We start from the raw sequence: 10303 nt of genomic DNA, 5'->3' as shown, positions 1-10303 counted from the left end.
TACAAATATTGTTTCGCACAAGGCAGGTTGTAAGTTATTATATTTTATATATCAATATATGCTATGCCTGTCAGATTCTTTCACATACTCACATCTTGTGGTAAAACTCAAAAAAAGCGGTGGCTTTGGAGGCCCTTTTCCACAAGTGAAAAGATTTATTGGGAGCTCATCTTTGACAAAAGAAAATAATTATACATAACTGGGACCTATCCAGTGTTCCCCATTTGTTTCTACAAATTAACACCTCAAATGGGTCCTTGGTCTTGTCTTATAATAAGGCCTAAAATCTTCTCAAACCTTTAGTCCATTTCATCTGTCCACCCACAATGGGAATATAACTTAATGATGGCCCTTGGGTAAGTTCCTATTGAAATGTAACAAACTAAGTATCATAACTTGCAACCCATATCCCCACCCTAAATAGAGTCGTATAGAATGAATAACAATTCTTTCAACATGTCTCTATAACTAATTGATACTTATTAGGTACCGGTGAAATTCTACAAACCAGACAGATGAAGATTAATAACATTTGTTGTATTTTTTACAAATACCCAGGATCAGCTTGTTCTGCAAATTAAATAAAGACTGTACCATTTGCATTTCCTAATCATTAAGTATGTATCTTAAATGTGAGATAACATGATACGCCGCCATCTGTCTGCACCTTACCCAGAAAGAACTGAGTCATTCTGCAAAGTGTGAAGGCATAAAGAGTGATGTGCATTTGGTACATTGACTACGCGCATAAATATTAAAATGATTCTGGCTGTAGTAAAAAGAAACACTGTTTAAATTGTTTAGCAACAATTATCTAACATGAAAAATGTCTGAACCCATGAACACCTGAGTTTAACTTAGTGTTGGCTCAGTGGAATTATTGCTGGATGAGTTGGGTTAGTGCATATGTTTAAGAGATGCTTGGGATTGGAAAGTTACAAAGGATGACCTATTTATGTGTCCGTGTTATCTCACTGTCAAGTGGTAGGCACCCTATGCAACGGAGTAAGAGTAAACCGGGCCAAGAATTCCATTCTTCTATCCAACTACTAGTGGTCTGAGTAGGTGCTTATAGTAGCGGTCATCTTTCTGGCCCTTCTCTTTTGTCAATCCATGATACTGGTAAAGATGTGACCGCGATACAGACCTCATCACTGCCTCCACTACACCAATGGTCAACAGCCATTCCTTAATTAGCATGCAGTTCTCGTGAATAATAAGAGGTTTTCAGAGCTGCCACAAAATCTTATTGGAAACTATGTTTAGGAATTAAGGCTATATTGCTTTTTATTAAGTTATTTTATTTTCACATTTTATTCTATTTTTTTCTGATGCAGGATTGTGTTACAAGAAATGTAACCTACACCTACTGTCTCCTATTTTTGTAGGCATTGAGTGTGACATTCAATACCGGAGGCTTGACGGCAGAGTAAGATCATAAAGGTTCTATAAAGAGAAAGTCAGGTACATCATGAGTTACTTGTTGGACACTCCTGTGCTGTGTCAACTAGGAGTCAATCTCCCTGAGCATGGGGCCCTTAAAATGTTCCTGCACTGGTACCATTATGGATTGAATTTCAGAATTAACCAAGCTACCTGGCTAACCTCTAGGGAAATGAGGCAAAAGGTTAAGATGGCTGTTTTAACATTTTAGCCATCATATCACACTATTTTTATTGTTGACATTTATAGTAACATGTTGACACAAGGGGACTTCTTCCTGGTGTAAATGGAAATAATACACTTACCCGCCTGTAGCTATTTTATAAAACAGACCTTTAAAAAGTTACCTTTTTATGATATGAGTACAAACCTAGCTGAAAGTTGTCAGCCTGGTGTTTTTGTGAGACAAAATTTTCTTGTAAGTGGTTTGATATAATTAAGAAAATTGGATCGTAGGCCCTGAATTTTCATCATCATTTTTTAACTAATTGTATGAAATATATTCCCTTAGTTAAGAAATATACTTTTTCTCTGGGAAGAAGCTAAACTATTCAAGCGGCTATTTGTTGAACCAGTATCTCTCTGGCATGTGTAAGTAGAAATGTGTGAATTATGCCTATGATAATTTGAGCACAAGACCAATTAACACATCTGCTGTGCATCTACAATACATTTTTCTGTCACTGAAATTACCTACGCAATTTAAATGACATATTTTGCAGGACAAAGGATTCACTGGCATGTATTTATCAAATTATAAACATAAATTATAGTATGTCTATGGTGATGACATAATAGGGTATGTTCCCATTTGGACAGTCCAGACAGCATGACTTATATGGTGGTAGGCGCTGTCCAACAGAGTCCAATAGTCCCTCTATATACCATGGGTAGGTACTGCAAGGGAACAAAAGAAGAGCCACATTATAACATCACATTGGGGATATAATCTTTAATTATGGGTAAACAGCTTATTGATCCAAGGAGAAATCTGACTGCCATTTTGGGGTCAAGAAGGAATTTTTTTTCCCTGGTTAGTGCAAAATTGGAAAGAGCGAAACTGGGGTTTTTTGCCTTCTTTTGGATCAACAAACAAATTAACAGATATAGGAAAGGCTGAACTTGATGGACGCATGTCTTGTTTCAGCCTATATAACTATATAACTATGCAAAGGGTATCGTAAACATTACTTGTAGGGACACATATGGTACTACAAGAAGGGATTCCATGGGAATACCGACACCACAGGCTGGATACGTATAAAACCAACATGTGTATTCACTTTGTGGCTGGACATACACATTTTGGGTCCCATCAAAGTACCAGGGGTGCCTAGTCATCCTCAGTAAAGTACCAGCAGGAAGGACAATAAAGGCTACAGAACCCAGATTGGGAAATCTGGTCTATATGATTTTTTGGCATCTAATGTAAAACACATGATGCATGTAAAATAAATCAAATATATAAATACCTGGAAATGTTTACCTAAATGAGGGGAAAAAAGCAGCTGAAATTTAATCAGTAGTTAGAGAAGATCCATGGTCAGTCTCTAAACCAACATTTGTGATATGACAGAAGCCACTCTTACTGGAGACTGTTATTTTAAGTAACAGACACCCTGAATTACAATTAGTACACCGCTAATTACAGAAGTGCGGACAAGCTGATCCTAGTTATCTCCCTGGCAATATAACTAATTGCGTTAATTATCATTAACACTGTCAGAAAGGTAACAAACATCAGTCATAACTTTCACTAACGACGCCAGCGTTGTTCACAAGAACACCTGATAATTATGAGAATGATTCTTTTTTTATCCATGCAATTTAGTGCTTAAAATCAATCTGTGTAATATTTTAGAGGGTTGAATTCTGATTTTTGGTATCGTCAGATATTTATTTTAAGTGAGTTCAGACAAGCAGAATTAAGTAAAGCTTTTATTGACACTAAATGTTAAGTCTTAAACATTATTTGAGTAACATACTTAATTCAATTTTTACAAAAAAACATACTTAGTACTTTATGTGGCAAATGAGAAGCATACAGTAGTTAGACAGGAGGATGAACATTTAAAAAATGGTGGCTCCCAAGGCTCATGTTCTTCACATGCTACGTACCGTCTGGAGCTATAATTGCTTCTGGACAATGGTCTGGTGCCACAACAGTCAACGTGATCGGATGGCCAGTGAGACTTTAATATAGAAAACTGGGTAACTGGTTAAAGAAGGTTCATTGCTTTTGGTTCTTTCATCATACATGGAGATCTTTTATATATGGAGGTTACTCAATTTGGATCATGAAAATGCTTCATGTCAGAGGCTGGTGTATGGCAACATCTGTGGAAATACAGGCAGACTTTCAAATAGATGTGTCCAACAATATTGTCTACCTATCCATAAACATGGACGCAATGACAAAAAAGCTTGGGTACAAAAAACATAACTCAGGCTCAAGGAATTGGACCTATTATTATTATTATTATTATCTTTTATTTATATAGCGCCAACAATTTATGCAGCGCTTGATACAGTACATATATTCAAGGGATATGACAAGACGAGAATTGACAGACTAAGACAAATTTGTGCACATACAAGTTTGGCAAACAAACATGTTTATTAAAGATCACTTGAAAAATGAATGGTTATTCTTGTGTATTAAAAACAACCCCATGTGCCCTACCCTAGAGACTATTCATTGAGGATCTTTGATTACACAAGCAGTATATGAATGTTGGTATTGCTTAACAGCCCAGAACAGAACCAATCACCAATGTTTACGTATGCCTTACATAGGTGTCTCTTGAATGGCATTCACTGGGTATGTGCTGATTGTAGCTTTGTTTTGTGTATGTATTGGTCATTATTATTCAAACAGCAACCCATGAATTGGAATATGAAATCCTTTCATGCTTTTTAGGTTGTGTGCTCCCCTTTTTGTTAGACCAAATGGCTCCCCATGCAACAATACACTTTGGCGCCCCCCCCATGACTTATGATTAAGCGATAAATTGCAAAATATGCTGAATATAAATCTCTCAAGACTCTGTTGCAGTGGTTCATTGATTTAACCAACCCCCCGCTCCTAAACAATTCATTCTACTCTAGTAAAGGCAGCCCAGGTCCTGCCACCACTTACAATGGCCATTTTAAAGGTAACATTGCCTTCTTCCAAAGAAACTATTTTTAAACGTTTAATGTTTTTAATATCACTTGAGTTGCTTTGTCAAAAATTGCATGTTTGCAGAAGTTGGTGTAAAATTTATGTTCACAATGTCCTTGTTATCAGCCTTTTAATTATAATGCTAATATATGCTGTTTCAGATTTACACCGCATGTGTATTTAAACTTAAATAGCTGCCTAACAGACATTACTGAGAATTATTATTGAGTAAAATGTTATTCTTGGCCAGAATTCAGAATGTTTCATTGTTCCATTAGGATTATCATCCTTCACCAAGCCCACCAGATCAAGTAGACACCTGTCTTCATGACTAGTAAACACAATATGTTTATATCAAGTTATTTGGCTGTACTATTTTTTAATCATTTGTTTGTTGAGGTATCTGTCAAATTTCTCTTATTTCTGATATTTTGGGGGGGGAAATGATCCAGTTAACGCTTTGAATTCTAGAAGGTTGTGGCTCTACATAAAACATTAAATGTCAGAATTTACTAATGCTGGAAACCAAATGGTTCTGATAATAGTTTAAATATATCTGTGATATAGCAGTGAGAAGGACACCAATTGGGTTGCCGATAGGTATCTGAATCAAAGTAGAATATGAAAAAGTACTTTCTAGACTGCATGACCTGCAAATGTGTCAATCCATTTTACATACTTGCCAACATCAGGTTTACAAACTGGGATACATTTGGTGGTGAGGTAGGGAGGTCCAGGGATTGATGGGACTGGAGGAGCTGAGGCAGGATTTTCCATCTGTCTTACTTGAACAGCCACTTCATGGCCTTAGAGTGCCACAAGGTTAGCACAATGGTTAGCCCAGATAGCTGAAGCCTAGAAGTGTCCAGGTATGCTAGAAGCTATCATTAAGCCATTCAAATTTACCCACACTGTGTCTCTGAAACGAGTCCAGTGCTTAGCCCTATAGAAAATCCAGTTCTGGAGGTATATTAATAGAGAGGTTAGCCAATAATATGATAAAGAGAATGGCGTATGGCCTGGAAATCAAATTGTAGCAGCTTTATTAACTTTTGATGGACCTGTTCGTTTCTACCTTCACTAGGTCTCAAAAGATCTTTCCTATTTATGATAGCTGCACTTTTGACAAGGACACTAAACCGGTAAGTCTTTTGTCTTCTACCATCCAGCATACATCAAGAGACAGCCTTAGGGCTTTTGCTTGTGTGTGACAGATGGAATGAAGAATGGGTGCACGGTGAAGCGGTTAAGTGAATCAGGCATCTATCTTACAGTATCTGCATGTTTAATCAGCTGTATTTAACTATTGAGGACTCTTGGACTTCAAGTGGTTAAACAATTGTACTAGTTTTTTGAAGTCTTCTGTGCACTTGCTACCTCGTACCTGAAATGTAACAGAATAAAAAACATGGATTTAAAAAAAATGACAGTTATAGTCACCAATGTGGGAAATTGTCTCACCGTGAAATGGGCGATAATACAGTGTTGATTCAAGACCACAGCTTGATTAAAATCAGTGAGATGTATTTCCCATGAGACACAATGTCACAATTGTCCCACCAGGAGTTAATTCATAGTGGATGAATATACTCCATCGGTAAGACAGATGTGTAGCTCACACTTTGAATGTACCGACAGGTTCTTGATTCGGAAAAGTAAAGAAAGGAAGTTAAATGCCAAGACCAGACAACATATCAAACAACACTCTAGATACAAAAATGTAGGCGAAATTTATGAGTAATGAACATTATATTAAAAGTTTTTAAAACCATGTAGTCATTTTAGAAAACCAAAAGAAGCTCTACAAATTTTTTTACCCTGGCAAAAATATATATATTGTTTCTTTCTTAAAAGCACTATTCTACCTTAAACTTAAGACTTAAAGAAAAAGTGAAATTGTAGGGAATTTTTTAAAGTGTTTTAATTAAAAAGAAATGCAGAGTCTTTCTTAGACCTAGTGTCGGAGGTTACAACTCTGCCAACTCTTCCTTAAAGAGGTACCTACCCATATAATTATATATCTCAAGGATCCCTCTTTAGATGGGGAGGTTTCTTTAACTTCCTGACAACTGGCTTTTCTAGCAGTTCAGACTGTTTGATCAATGTGAGGATATCATATCATCAATGTGATGTGAATGTGGTGGTGAGTATTATGATTGCAGACTCAAAATATTATTATTAGACTCGTTCTTTCAGATTTGTCCAAATTTTTATTTTGACAAAATTTTGTCAATTCGTACCAATGTCCAAAAACGAGGAGGGGCCCCACTCTCACTTGCTTTCACTCACACTTGCTCTGACTCTCACTCTGTCTCTCTGTTTCCCTACCTTCTCCGTGTATCCAAATATCTGCCTCTTTTTTCGTAACTCCACTTCTTGTTCTATGTTTCTTCTGTCTTCTGTCTTGTCCAGTGGTCAGCAAGTCCCAGCTCTCAGTAGCGTTATCTTGGCCCAGTTTAGTAGTACACGACGGGTACAGCTTCTCACTAATTCTGCCACCTGGGGAGAGGGTGTGCACCAAGGCTTTGCCGTGTTGTGGAACTACCACTCCAGGGCAGGATAATGCTGTGGAGAGCCAGGACCAGAAGACCACTGGCAAAACAGAAAAATAAAACAGAGAAATAACGAACAAGAAGCTAAGGAGAATGAGACGAAGAAGCAGAGACACAGAGAGGATAGGGAGTCTTTGACAGAGAAGGTGAGTGAGAGACAGCATGTGAGAGGGTGAAAAAAATTAGTTTCCAAACGGGAAAAGCCCTCCGAATTTTCTCTAAACCAAAATGGCAGGAAACAAAATGTGTTGTCTAAAACCTAATGGATCAAAAACAAAACAAAATATTGGCCTAAATGTTTTTTGGTCCATGTACACAATTCTAATTATTATTTATTGATTTCTAAAGTGCCATTGTGTTCTGCAGCACTGTACAATGGGTAAACAGGACATAATAAGTAGTGCATAACATAACGGATTTCAGTAACAGAGGAGCCCTGCTAAAATGAGCTTACAGTCCAGGTTAGGGTATATTACACAAGAGATAAAAGTGGCATTCATTGTGATAGATCAGCTATGTAAGTGTAACCCAGTGTAAACACTAGATAAAAAATAATAATACTGAGAAGTATAGTCCTACTGCAGGAGAGGTATTAGGAACTAAGAGCTAGAGATTAGTGGAAGGAATGGAGTTATCCTATCATTTATTTCCTTAAAAAAGTAAGTATTGAGTCTTGAGGGATCTTTTAAAAGACCAAAGACACGGGGAGAGTCTGCTAGGCCGATAAAGTAGAAGTGGAAGCCCAGAGGATAGACTAAAATCATCAGATAAACAGAGATATCAGGTAGATATGTACCTAGAGATAAGTGAGGAGATGTAGGTAGGTGAACTGCTTGTAGACATTTAAAAGTAAGAGCCAGGGTTTTAAAATCAATCCTGAAGTGCACAGACAACCAGTGAAGAGATTGGCGGAGGAGAGGTGTTAGTAGAGCGATGGGTAAAGAAGATAAGCCTGGCAGCAGCGTTCCTGATAGAAAGTAAGACACGCAGACGGGTTTGAGGGAGACCGGCTAAGAGTTATTGGGAGTTAATGAGGGCATGGACAAGAGCTATGGGTGCATCTTGCATTAGGAATTTAGGTTTTTAAAGTATATGCATTTTTCCCCTTGTATCTTGATGGCTGTATTTTGTATTTTATATATATATATATATATATATTATTTTTTTTATTTTTTTTTTGCAGGCTATATTAGTAAATATTAATGATGTATTTATCAAAAATATAACTTAGATTTTATATTATTTTTACTTTTAGCATTTCGGAAATAAATTGCATTTATTACAGTTTAGATTAAAATAAAATCCTGTGCACTGATTTTTTTTTTCATAATCACCACAGACATTGGATGAAGGCTTAAAAACATGACCTAAATATTATTTCAGGGAAATGAATTAAACTACATTTTACACTGGATAGATTGATGATTGACCCAGGACAGCATGACATGGCAGAAAACAAATGTCAATGTACAATATGAGGTTCCAGGCGCCATCTATCAAGTAGCCTAAAACAATAATTAGGTATGCTAGTGAATGCAAGCATAAATGCTGTCTAGGTCCCATGATAACACTGAGGGTACCAAAACTACAAAAAATTGTTGTAGGAAGTTACTAAACCAGTGACAGCTAGCCTATGGCACCCTTGCCATAAGGGCACGCCAAGGCCTCTGTTGTGGCATGCATCCAGGTTGCTCACTGACCTGTGTACAAACTTCTGCCAGCTCTCTCCAGAGGCGGACTGGACTGCCCATCACTAGAGGAAGAGGGCACGTTGGGAAGATCATGGATTTCCCTCTCAGCCCAAAATAAAGGAAACACTAGGTCTGTTCATTCAGGCCACTGATTCACTACCCCCTTGGAGAGCGTGCTGGGATAGGGAGAAAGGGGAGAGCTAGTGAGAAAATGGTGAGGTAAAGAAAAAGATATAGGCAAGAGATAATGAGAAGGGAAAAGAAAGGGGAGAAATATAGAGAAGGGCGAGATAATGATAAAGAGGAGAGATGGGGAGCAAGAGGAGAGATAGTGAGAAGCGGAGATAATGAGAAAGGTGAGATGATGAGAAAGATGAGAGATGGGAACACAGGGGGTGAGATAAAGAGAAAGAAGAGAGATAGAGATAAACAGGAGTAGAGAGATAACCAGAAATGAATGAGAAAGGCAAGCAATATTGAGAAAACAGAGAGGTAAAGAAATGGGAGAGATACTGAAAGAGGGATTAAAGAAAAAGGGGAGAAATAAAAGAGAACGGGGAGAGGTAGGGAGGTAATGATGTGCTGAAGAGAAAGATATAGGGGAGATATAAAGAATAGCAGATAGAAATGGAGAGATATAGAGAGGAGGCTATAATAAGAAAGAGGAGATATGGGAAAAGGGGTAGAGATAAAGAGGAGAGAGCATAAAGAGAGGGAGAGATAGGGAGAAAGGGAGAGATAATGAGAATGTTCAGCATTCCTTTTTCCCATATTTTAAGAAATAAATGCCTGTAACAGCAGCAGAACATCTGAGAAGACACCAACCACCTTGCAGCCATCCTGTTTTATACATTTAGATTAAACAGGATGGGTGCAACGTGTTTGGTGGCTTCCTTTTAAGATATGAGAAAAGAACGTTTCCACATAATTCAGATTATTCTTCAAATTGCTGCATTTATCCCCCAATAGAATCATATAGTGCCAAAATAAACTGTGTCTACCAAGATGTGTCTTGGAGCCTAGAGCTTGGTTTCATGGAAAACCAAGCTGGTTGGTCTCTAGCTGAAGACACACAGTGGCACACTGCAAGAGTTTAAAAATATAATGTATGGTCACTTGTATCAAACAAATATCCACACATACATTGTTTGGTGATTAAATTGTCAGAGCATCCTAATCATCTCCAGTCCTGCCTATGATCCTTGGTTTAAAGTCACTGAACCAGTCTGGGACAACATATGTCTTCTTTGAAAAATTCTGAATTGCTAAACTATAGCATTAGTGTTGATTAAGTTTGTTAATTTAATTAACTGTATAAACCTAATTGCAGAAATGAAATGCATTTATTGAATTTCTTTACGTGCGAACCTTATTTATATTAAGGGTATCAGATTTCTTTGTTACAAGGCAACAAATCCCACTGTTACACGCTTTTACTTTTGTCATTTTCTCAG

The sequence above is a fragment of the Sceloporus occidentalis genome, unplaced genomic scaffold (genome assembly GCF_023333645.1).
Source record: "Sceloporus occidentalis isolate IW3139 unplaced genomic scaffold, rSceOcc1.0.p SCAF_79, whole genome shotgun sequence".
In the NCBI taxonomy this organism is placed as follows: domain Eukaryota; kingdom Metazoa; phylum Chordata; class Lepidosauria; order Squamata; family Phrynosomatidae; genus Sceloporus; species Sceloporus occidentalis.
The sequence above is the reverse complement of the archived record's forward strand: the minus strand, read 5'-3'. Positions refer to the sequence as shown.